The sequence below is a fragment of the Fukomys damarensis genome, unplaced genomic scaffold, assembly GCF_012274545.1.
Source record: "Fukomys damarensis isolate Sample0158 unplaced genomic scaffold, DMR_v1.0_HiC HiC_scaffold_23, whole genome shotgun sequence".
NCBI lineage: Eukaryota > Metazoa > Chordata > Mammalia > Rodentia > Bathyergidae > Fukomys > Fukomys damarensis.
Window position 1 is genome coordinate 61,111,270 of NW_022900935.1, and position 11,881 is coordinate 61,123,150.

At 49.4% G+C, this 11,881-nt stretch overlaps 1 long non-coding RNA gene across 1 annotated transcript; it reads right to left on the bottom strand.

Annotated features, from left to right (window-relative positions):
* Nucleotides 1–9,592: 9,592 nt before the first annotated feature.
* LOC104858337 lies at nucleotides 9,593–11,569 on the bottom strand. The gene is made up of 4 exons (XR_779105.1): nucleotides 11,444–11,569; nucleotides 11,197–11,225; nucleotides 9,871–10,090; nucleotides 9,593–9,656 (listed from the first exon to the last, which is right to left on the bottom strand). It is a non-coding gene; the product is annotated as an uncharacterized LOC104858337 (long non-coding RNA).
* Between the last annotated feature and the right edge of the window lie 312 nt (nucleotides 11,570–11,881).

The following is an 11,881-nucleotide window of genomic DNA, read 5'->3' on the forward strand; positions in this document are numbered from 1 at the left end:
TGTCTTAAGCCACACTGAGCCCTTCTGTCTGCCCGGCTTGAGACCTTCCAACAGCCTTCCTCTCGCTGAAACCTTGTCACTCTTCTGAAGAGGCCTCTGTGCTTACTCCGTGTGCCTGGGATTTTGAAATTGTATTGAGCCCAAAGCAATAATGTTCTGGCCTTATCTTTGTAAAATTATTTTTTTAAAGCAGGGGGCAGTATTTAATTATGCACTGAGGGATTATCCACGCATATATCTGGGCCCTTATCACTCGGCATATTCCAGAGTAATTGCTCCTTCCTGGTGGTGGAGGCGACCCCAGGGGACCCTAACTAATTTGAATATCAAGTATGATAAGAATGTAATTAGGGCCTGCAGAAAATCTGGTAACGCCTTTCTGAAGTCAAATAATGCACCATTTGCTCAGTTCCTGCTGTATTTCAGCTTTCCCGTGGCCTTTCCACAGATCACCAGTCCGGAGAGGGGCAGAGACCTAGACTCTTAGACAGAGACCTGCTGTGTGACATTCGGTTCGAGTCCAGGGCTATGAGGACCACACACACACACACACACACACACACACACACACCTGCTGGAGAGATGCTCACCTGCTCAGGCCCGGCCACATCAACAGGTTTCATCCTTCCTCTTATGGATAGGGATTTATTCTGGCGGGCAAAAGGGTCTCGTGTGAGCCAGTCCTTGGCAGATCTCTGTTCCTCGGCTGGAGCTGGAGCTGCTGTGCCTGCAGCAGGCCGGGGTGGAGCTGGCCGGGATGGAGCAGAGACGCAAGACAGAGACCCGAGGACCTGGTTCACACCTGTGGGCCCCGCCCACCATGTGGAAGATGCTGGACTTTCCTTTTCTTTCCCCACCTTTTTTTTATTAGCACATATTGGTTATACAGGCTAATTTTTTTTCTCTCTTCCTCTTATCTAATGAGCCTCCCTTCTACTTTCTTGTCTCTTTTTCAGGTCCCACACCTTGTGGTGCAGATCTAAAATGTCCCCTGCAAGTCTCACGTGCAGACACAAGGCCTCGTCGGAAGGGGCCGGTCCTGGGGGTGTAAGTTGGGAGGGTATATTCTCATTCCGGAACCCGCTGAAACCTTGACCCAAAACAAACCTCTCCTCTTTCAGTTTCGGGTGTCAGGTATTTTGTCCCAGGGACAGGAAGGTGATTGAGACTCATATCAGGGAGGATGTGTGATATGCGTCTTTCTGAGTCTGGCTTATTTCACTCAACACTGAGGTCTCCATTTTTCTGCAAATGAAAAAATTCCATTCTTTTGAAAGGCTGAATAGTACATCCTTGTGTGTAAATATATACATGTTCTTTATCCACGTGTCTACAGAGGGAACCCAGTGTGCTTGCGTCTGTTAGCCTTGTATATTGTGCCTCAACAAACACGAGTGTGCAGGTAACCCTAAATACATGGATTTTGATTCCTGTGGACTCTCAAGTTATACCAGCCAGCTCCTTGCCCCTTTGATTTCAGAGAGCTACACTGGTCTTTGGGTCCTGGTCATCGAGAGAGCCCCTCCCTCCCCAGCCAGCTGTCTCAATGGGCGCTGGTCCTCTCAGCACCCTGGGAGGCTGAGGCAGGAGGATTTGAAGTTTGAGCCCAGCCTGGGCAACTCGGCGACTTAGTAACACTCTGTCTCAAAATTTTATTTTATTATCATTATTATTTTTTTGGTACCGGGGATTGAACTCGGGTCCTTGTGCTTGCCAGGCAGGCGGCGGAACCACTGAGCTACATCCCCCACCCTATTTCAAAATTTTCAAAAGGGGCTGGGGATGTAGCTTAGTGTGGAGCTGGGCTCTGAAAACCCTCACACTCTCATCCTCTTAGGTGAGGCTTGCCCTGCCCGCGTCCTGCACTCTCCCTGCCATTACCCTCCACCTGCCTTTGCTCATGGACTCTCCTCTCCAGGTCCCCACATCATCTGCATTCTGTCCCGGTGGCCCAGGAACACAGGTTTGCTTCCGGGGAAGTCACTTGGGTACCTGTGGCATTGGTGTGGAAGACTTGGTGGGTGATCAGGGAGGAGCACACCTTGGGGTTGCCCAACAACCAACCCCAGGGCACTCGAGGGCCGGGGGGGCGCCTCGCCCCTTGGACCTGGGAGTGGCGGGGTCACCACCCCCGTCACACCCACCCACGCCACCCTGTGGCTCCAGTGCCTCTGTCCCCCTTGGCCCGTTTCCTGCCTGCTTCTTCCCAAATCAAGTTCCACCCGTGCTTCCTGCCCTGTGTCCCCCGATCCCCGGGCTCCCCTGCTCTGCCAGCCTCGAATATCATCTCCACAGAACAGGAGGCTGCCAGCTCCCAGGGCAGCCCCTCTTTCTTCTGGTCCATCAGCAAGCACAGGTGAGCGCTGAGGTGTATGGGTGGTAATTGTGCCCCTCCCCTGGGTGGGACGCGGGGATGCTACCTGCACTTTGGGTTTTTCGATAACCATTTGTTTTCTCCCTACAACACATGAAGCCCTGCTGGCCATGACAAGGCCCCCAGCCCCCCTCCCATCGCAGCTGACAGCAGCTCTTCACCCTCGCTCCCCTCTCCAGACCCCAAGCCTGCACCCCGGAGCTGTCCCCAAGCACAGTGGCCTTTGCTTTGTGCCTGCCCTCCTTAGCCTGGGGGTCCAGGACCCAAAGGCAGAGCTGCAGCCGGGACGACAGTGGCTGCAGTCCTGTCCAGGCAGAGAGGGGCTCTCTTCACAGGTGCATCCTGCGGGGCTCTCACGAAGCGTGTGACATCTGTACACTGCCAACAACAGTACCGCATCCTGCGGTGCGGCCAGGCTTCCCCAGCTGGCAATGACCCACTGAGAGGCAGACCAGCGCTAGCCATGTCCGGCACGCTGGTTTTGGAGCTGCCTCGCTTCATTCATGTGGAATCTTAGCTCCATCTCCTTTCATCCGAAGCCTCCCTGTGGGGCCCAGGGCAGGTGCAGATTTGATTCGCCCCCCTGTTTCTACCAAGGCTCCTTGACAAGTGCTTGCTGACAGCAAAGCCGGGGCAGAGCCCTGGGCCCTTCACCTCGGCTCTCCTTCCAGGGTGACTCAGGGCAGGCAGCTGTCCAGCCAGCACGAGTTGTCCATCCCCTGTCCCTGTCTGTGGGGGGAGTGCAGGCCAGCACACTCTCTGGGACATTCTCTGCATCCACGCATCTGGTAGCTCAGGGTTGAAAACGGAAATGGGGTGTGTGCTGGCTTGTCTTGGTCTCAGAGTTTTCCAGCTGAGTGTTGACGAGTTTTAGGTGTCACTCGGAAGTGCTTCTAAAGAGCCACATCGCATCGACCCAGATACTAATTCTAGAAGTTTCCTCTATTCTCCTCTTTTTGACAATCAGGCCAGGAGACGCTCCCGTCCTTTCGTCAGCACTTTCTTTGCTTGTCCTCTGGTCTCCTGCAGCTCTGGGTGCATTGCACCGGGGCCTGAGGAGAGAGCCCTCCCTGTGTCCCCTGCAGTCCCTTCTCTGCATTTAACTCAGTCGCTCTCAGATGCTGCTGTACTCTGGGAAGCATGCTTGCTCTTAACCTTTTCACCTCCAGCCGGTCCTTCCCCGGACCTCAGGGCTCTGTGTGCCTGTGTTCCCTCTGCTGAAGGTGCTTTCTGGGGTCTCGGGGTATGTGATGTGCATTTGTGCTTCCAGGGCTCCGGTTAGCCCCATGCCCACCTGCTCCTGTCCTCTGCAGCTCTGGGGGTTTAGCTTTGGAAAGCAGGAGCTCCTGGGGTGCCTCGTGCAGCCCCATCTGTTCACCTGGGCTCCTGACTCTCCTGGGGAGCCCTTGCAGTTTCAAGGCTAGAATTTAATTCAGTAAAATATCCATGGCACCCATCTCTTTTGACAGAGCTTTTTCTCTCCTCTCCTCTCCTCTCCCCTGCCCTCTCTTCCTCTTCTCTTCTCTCCTCCTCCTCCTCCCTCACCCTCTCTCCTCTTTTGGCTGGGAAATGCTGGGGATGGAACCCAGGGCCTCGTGCACGTTAGGCAAGAAATCTACCACTGATCCTGGCCCCCAGCCCTTAACCTTTCTATGGCCACTTACTGCATTCAGACTGGGCAGCTTTTATCACCATTCACCGCTTTCCCAAATGGAAACTCTGTACCTAAGAAGCAATTACTCCCCCTTTTCTCCTCCTTCCAGCCCCCGCCGGTCTCCATTCTACTTTCTAAGAGTTTGGTTGCCTTTAGATCCCTTTTACAATACAGGATGTGTCCCTTTGTGATTGGCTGATTTTGCTTAGCGTGATGCTCTCTCAAGCTTCGTCCGTGTTACAGCATGTGTCAAAACGCCCTCCATTTGTGGCTAAATAATATCCCACTGTGTGGGCGGGTTACGTTTTGCTCACCTGTTGGTCCATTGATGGATACGTGGGTTGTTTCCACCTTTTGGTAAGTGTGAATAATGCTACTATGAACACAGCTATATGAATAAATGTTGGATTCTCTGTTTTCAATTCTTTTGTGCTCATGCCCTGAAGTGAGATTAGCTGATCATACGGTAATTCTATGTTTCATTCTCTCAGCAACTGTCCTGTCATTTCCACAGTTGTGTATTCTTACCACTAGTGTGCAAAGGTTACAGTTTCTCTGTTTCTGTGCCAACGCTTGACATTTTATTTTTGTTCATTTAAGAAAGCCATCCTAATGACCGTGAGGTACAAAGTCCGATCGAGATGATATGGTGAATAGTGAAATTCTAAAAAAGTTATTACGGGAAAAGCCACACTGACATTAATCCACCTCAAAATACTCCCTGCGGCTTCATACACTTACGCCCTTGTTCCTACCGCTTTCCGAAGCAGTTCTGAAGTCGTCTCTCGTGTCTGATGAATTACGATCAAACACAGTGAATGCTGAGGCTGAGCGCTGTACAGCGGAAAGGCAGGCTTGTGAAAACACCCCGGTGTGTCCTCCTGCCCCTAAACACTGGCTTTGGCACCACAGGACTTCTGCCTCTTCCTCAAAGTCAAAGTGACTCTAAAGGGAGGCATTTTGGATCCATTCGGGACATCATAGGCAACCACAACGGCGCAACGAGAGACGCTCTCAAAAGAGGACTTCCAGACCTGCTTCAGAAAGCAGCAAAAATGATGGCATCGGTGTGTCTGAGGTGAGGAGGAGGATTTTGAGGGGGGTTAAGGGCACGTGTCTTTTACTGTGATACACTTTTGTAATTTAAGCATTTTTCAGTCGCCTCTTGTAGTATCCCATTGTGCTTGGGATTTACATTTCCCTCGTGATTGGTGACGGTGATTTCTGTTTCAGGGGCTCATTGGTCATTCGCATATCTTCTCTGGTGCAATCTCACTTATTCTTTTGATGTCTGCAGTGAAAATCATTTTTCCATTCTTGGTATTGATGCTTTGAGTCTTTTCTCTCTTTTCTGTCAGTCTGGCTAGAAACTCCTCAGTTTTACTGGCCTTTCAAAGAGACAGCCCTTTGTTTCAAAAATGTCGTTTTGTTTTTTCTGTTTTCAACTTCATTGAGTTCTGCTCCTGCCCTTATTATCTCTCTCCTGCTGCTTGCTTTGGGTTTGATTTGCTCTTCTTCTTCTAGGCCACGGAGGGGAGTGTTCAGGCACATCTTTTCGGGTGCGTGACCCTGCTGTGCAATCCCCCTGAGCACTGAGTCAGCAGTGCCCCTGACGTTTTGTATTTGTGTTCTTTTATTCTCAGTCCAACGGCAGCTTTTCCCCTTGAGGTTGTATCTTTGATCACAGGAGAGTGCTGTTTCCCCGTGTGTGGGGATTTTCCTGTTACCCTCTGCAACTTCTTTCTAGCTGGGTTCCATTTTGGTTGGAGAACGCCTTCTTTATGATTTTGATTCTTTTACATGTGCTGAGGTGTGTTTTATAGCCCAGGTCTACTTTAGTAAATGTTCTTTGGACACTTAAAAATGTGCATTCTGTTGCTGGATGGGGCATTCTGTTCATGCCAGCTGATCACCCGGGCTGACCGAGGTCACCAAGAGCCATCAGTTGGTGATGCTGGGGGATATTTTCTCATCAGCATCTTTCTTGAGCTCATTTGGGTTTTTGCAATAACATCTCTACTCGTCTCCCTACCTTAAAGCTTTCTCTCATCCGTGTTCCACTTGGAGACCGGAGCTCACCCCTAGCTGGGGAATCTGGTCCTTTGGAGCTCTAGACAGCCTTCAGGTGAGTTTAAATTCCTTAGTCCACTTGGGGCTCACATCTGGAATATATCAAGAGCTTGAGAAATTTGGGTTGCACAAAATAAAAGATACAACCAAAAAGTGGACCACCGAAGCAAAGAGGAATTCCCTTCTCAGAAAAAGAAACAGAAAAGGTCCATAAGTACATAAAAAAAAGATTCAACGTTGCTGGCAATTAGAAAAATGCAAATGAAAGCAGCACTGAGATTTCTATCTTACTCCAGAAAGAATGGCCAGCATTAAGAAATCAAATATTAACAAGTGCGGGTGAGGTAGTGGTGAAAATGAACACTCCTAAATCGTTAGTGAGAATACAAACTAGTACAATCCTTACAGAAATCGGTATGGGATTCCTCCAACTAAAAACAGAAATTCCATTCAGCCCTGCTATTTTCTGACTAGGTATATTCCAGAAAGAGTTAAAGACATGTGTTCCAGAGATACATATGTACCAATGTGTATAACGGCTCAATCCATAACAGTTCAATCACGGAAGTACCCTAGGTGCCCATTAACAGGCAAACGTGTAAAGAAAATGTGGTCTCTATGCACAATGGAGTACTACTCACCTGTACAGAAGGGTAAAGGTGAGTCACTTGTAGGGAACTGGATGCAACTTGCAAACCTACTGTTAAGTGAAAAATGTCAGACACATAAGCTCAAATACCCTATGATTTCTCCCATGTGAGAAGCCCAAAGTATACATAAAGTGCAAAAAAAGAGATAGATAAAAAGAAATGGAGAGATAGATCTTTTGCAAATGGGAAGTTGTCTTACTTTTCTTCTTGCTCGGATGAAATACCTGACCCCCAAAGTTAAAGGAGGAAAGGTTTATTTGGGTCACAGTCTGTAGAGGTTTCAGTCCCTAGTCGGCTGGCTCCAAGGCAGGGTGGCATGGCAGAGGGGGTCACAGAGAAGAAACAGTTCATGGGGGCAGAAGGCAGCAAAGCCAGCAAAGGACGACCGCAGCTCTTTCTGTCCCTTGTATCTCATCCGGGCGACTTGGGGCGGGCAGCACTCACTAATCCTAGTGCCCTTGAGCCTAGCAGTGCACCGTGAATTAATCCCAGCTCACACACTCTGGATTCAGCCACCTCTGAAAAGGCCCCACCTACAACTGCAGGAGGCTTTAGGGGACCTTAGACACAGCCATAACAGAAGGGAACCAGGTGTTGGAGGCAGGAGAAATGGGGAGGGAAAGGGGTTAAAAAAAAAGATTGAGCTGTGTCCTGTACGTGTACCAAATGCCCCCAGTGAAAGTGATCATTATATATTGCAAACATGTGACGTGCTAATACCTTACAAAAGATGTAACACAAGTGAACACAACAATGATCTTGAGCCCTAGGTTCATAAAGCACATAACTGGTACAATGGATAACATTTGAATAAGTCTGTGGAAAAAAATAAATTCTGCAGTCCAGCGCGCAAGGTCCAGGTCCTGGCCACCTCCCCACAGCAGTTGCTGGTACTCTTCCTGGTTCCCCACCAGCCAGCCTTCCTTGAGCCAGGCCCACATTCCCTTCTCTACGTTCTGCTTCTGCACCTGCTGGGTCTGTGCACGGAGCAAACTCAGGGCCCTTTTCCCCGCCAGCCCTTCGCTTGTCCCCTCACCCCCAGCGGCCTGCCTTGAACTCCCCTTCCAGGCGGGTGGCCACTGCCTGCCGGCCTCCATCTGCACTAATCACCCTGCGCCATTTCCTCCACCTGGGGTGGAGGGAAGATCCCGAGGTCGGGACGGTGGCTTGTTGCAGGGTCCCCAGCAGAGACTCAAGTGAACACTGGCTGTCACCTGCAGCTGCGGAAGTGATCTCTAAACTGAAACCCAGGGAGGGACCTTGTTTGTTTGCTTGCTTTTCTTTCTTGAAGTGCAGCGCGCCAAGGGTGCCAGTGGATCACGACGTTGGACTTCCCAGCCCACCTTCCTTGAGAGAGACTCAATTTTCTTCTTGTTATAACCCTCAAGAGAACTAGATCTTAGGGGTTTGTTTTAGCACTGACGTTTTCATTGCTTGGAAATTTCATTTTGTGTGTAGTCAAAGAACTCTTTTAGAATTATTTAGATGCGCCAGTTTTTTTTTTTTTTTTAATATACACATAACTCCTCTGCAGACATAAAAAGGACAACAGGAACAAAAGAAAGAGTACAGATATTCCTGACGCTGCTCCTCCCTCACGCTGGGGGCTGTGAACACAACGTGGTCCTCTGGGTCGTTAAAAGCATTTGTCATGTAGCATTTCTCAGCAGAATTAGCTCTCCAGGACTGCGGCCAGGCTTTTCTTCCCGTGCTCCCCGGCACCCCTGGATTTTTGCGCACGCGGGCGCTGCTGCTGTTTGCAGGTGGCCAGGCAGCAGGGCCTCCGCGGTTCCTTGCCCGGCTGGCAGGACACCATCCCGGCTCAGCACTGTGCAAAAGGCAGAAAAAAGCGAACCTTAGAGGCAATGAGCTCCTACGCCAGTGACCTCTCCTTTTCGGTCATTGTCAGTCATCACGTGGAGGTGGGCCCCCTGTGAGCCCGGAGCTCTGCCACTGGTCCTTCCCACGGCCCCCTGGCTGCACTGCCAGAGCAGCGAGGCCCCCGCAGCTTCGTTTTTTTTGTGGTTACTGACCGTGCTTTTTTTCATTTTTCTGTATAAATTTCACAATGATTATCTTATCACGTTTCTGCCCCAAAAAGTTCAAATAGAATTCTGAATAGATTGCATTGGATTTATAATACATTTCGATCACTTTGTAATATATTGATATTGCAACGTAATATAGTAAATACATCACAAAGTAGAATTAATATGGACATAATCTAATATATACATTTATATGTTAATATAGGTTACTAACATAGTCTATTAATCTGTATCAATTTTTAGATTAAGTTGGTAAATTTTTTCTATTGGTCGTCCTGGGCATTGAACCTAGCTAGGCTTTTGCACTGAGCTAGGTTCCCAGCCCTTTTTCACACTTTATTTTGAGGCAGGGTCTCTCTAAGTTGCTCAGGTGATATCTTGGTTGTAAGTTACCCTACGCAAAACATGGAATCACTCCCTTTAATTCAGATCTTTTCTTTTTAAATCATATTTATTGAGGTATAAAATTCACTCCTCTAAGGTGCACATTTCTATGAGCTTTGACAGATAACGTCCCCTCTACCAGGAGGCAGGGGAGACCTGAAGTCTGTCTTCACTTCAGAGAATGGAGGAATCAGGCTTCAAATGCAGGCTGGTGCCTCCCAGTGTCCTTAGAAAAGAACGAGCCTTTGGCTATCGTGTTCTCCATCTCAGAGACTCTGATGCAGCCTGGTACAGGATGCGATCTTACTTTATGGGGCAATCAAGAAAGAATAAGGCGTCGATCATTAAAAACAATGACCGCTCATTGTAAGACACGTATACTTAAGAGATGCCACAATGTGGAAAAAAAAAATGCCCTTTAGCGTCGATGTGCTGTGGGGTCTTTGCGGAGTTTGATGTAGAGGCGCCAGGCTGGGCTGCATGGGAAAAGAAGTGGAGAACTGTTCTGGAGATGGGCACAGCATGTGCAAAGGCCAGGAGGCTGGGAAAGACAGGGGCGGGGACTGCAAAATGGTCCCCAGAGGATCCACACAGAGATGAAGGGTGTGAGCCCCGTGAGTGACCTGTGCTCCTCTGGGCTGCTGTCCCACACTCCCAAACCCTGTGTGGCTTAAAATAACCCAGATTTACTACTCCGTTCTTTTAGGCGCCAGAATCTGGAATCACGGTGTCTGCAGGGCCACACTCCCTCCGGAGGCTGTGAGGCTCCTGCCTTGTTGCTTCCAGATGCCAGGTGCGTGGGCATTCTTTGGTTTGTGAGCACATCACTGTAGTGTCAGCCTCCGCCTTCACGTGGTCTTCTCATCTGGGTCTGAGTCTGCAATCCCCTTCTGCTTTTCTTGTAGGGACCCTGTTGTTAGATCAAAGACCCAAACAGATAATCCACCTCTCCCCAGATCCTAATTAACTATACTGCAAAGGCCCCTTTTCCAAATAAGGTTCTAGGTACACACATATATAGTATGATTAAAAATTTGGGGGAATGTTTACTTCTTCTCATTTTTAAAGAATGTGTTACAGTAAAAGACACATTGGCTTTCCAAGCCCCCTCCAAACACTCCTTGTTATAGCTTGCGTCTAGACGGCTCTGCAAAGTCTCATGCGGTCATAAGTGGGGCTTTTCAGGAGTGGCTGGATCTAGGGTGTGTGATGCTGGGATCAGGGATGTAATGCTAGGATTAAGGGTGAGTGGGCAGCCTGGATAAAAATATAAGGTACAGAAAGAGATTTGTCGAGAGCTGTTTGTAGCTCACTGGTGGCTTAGCACCTTCTGCCTGCCATGAACTGTTTCTCCTCTGCGATGTCCCCCTGCCGCACCAGCTGACTACGGACTGAAGCCTTTATGAACTGTGGGTCAATCAACCCTTTCCTCCTTTAAATTTGGGTGTCAAATATTTTGCCTCAGTAACGAGGAAAGTAACGAAGACGCCCCTCTTCACTTTGAACACACTTACTCCATCATTCTTGCCACATTCCGAAGCACTTCCAGAACCCCTCTTTTGTGAGTGTCTTTAGTTGCACTGTTCTGGCTGCCTTGATGTCGTGAATGGATTTAAAATGTTTTTCTTTTGTGGTCATTTTGACTTTGAGGAAGACCCAAAGTCCCATGGTGCCAGACCCAGTGAGTAAGGTGGGTGAGAGCACGGCATCATGCTTTTATGAGCCTGTCTTTCCATGCATCCAGCGCATTTTTGATTATACCTTGCAAAGATGCGCATGAAAACAGACTTCTAGAACTGCTTCAGAAAGTCACAAGAACGTGACAATAAGTGCGTTTGAATCAAGGGGGAATGTTTTAGAGGTGGATTCATGGCAACATGTCTTTTACTTTTATAAATTTTTGTAAATGTACACATTCACCATGCATTTTGATCACCCCCTGCATCTTTTGGGGACTCCACCCCACCACTGCAGGAGCTGAGTTGTCTTGGGTGTGCTGGCCCTCCCTCAGCTTACCAGTGTGCTGTTGGGCTGGCTACAGGGACCTGCGAGTAGAACAAACACAAGAGCAGCCTTTGCCAGGGAGACCCACATCCTACCGGCTGGCAGGACAGGTGAAAGGTGAGAGAGGTAGGCAAGTTCAGCAGGTGGAAGGGAGGAAGGCCGGGCCGGCTGCTCCAGGAACCTGGCAAGGAGCTGTTCCATCTGAGAGACAGGGGACAGAAATGAGACAGCCTCGGTCTCTGGGGACAAGGGTGCTCACTCAGCTGGGGCCCCCGGCATCTCCAGGAGAGGCTGCAGGCATCAGGGCTGGTCCACGAGTCTGAGAGCTGGGTCCAGAGCTGGCTGGACTTGGGTAGCTAAACTGGCTTCACTGGAATCAAGATATTTTGCCTTGGCTGTCAGTTCTGAACAGGGCAGCAAGGAGGGCTCCACATCCTCTTGGCGGGTAATTGCTTGTGACTTCACAAATCCCTCCTCTCCCCCAGGGCCATGCGTGTCTCACGCCTGTTCACTGGCAGGAGGCTGAACTTTCATCCTCTGTCCTCAAATCATAATCCAGTATTGATTTGGCAGTAGGGAAGGATAAAATACACTCCTCAGCTACCGAAAGGAATCCCTATACTGGAGGAGAGAAACAAATGTGAAATCATCAAAATGCAGCGTGGCGAGGCTGGGGTGTGGCACGGTCCAGCTGGGT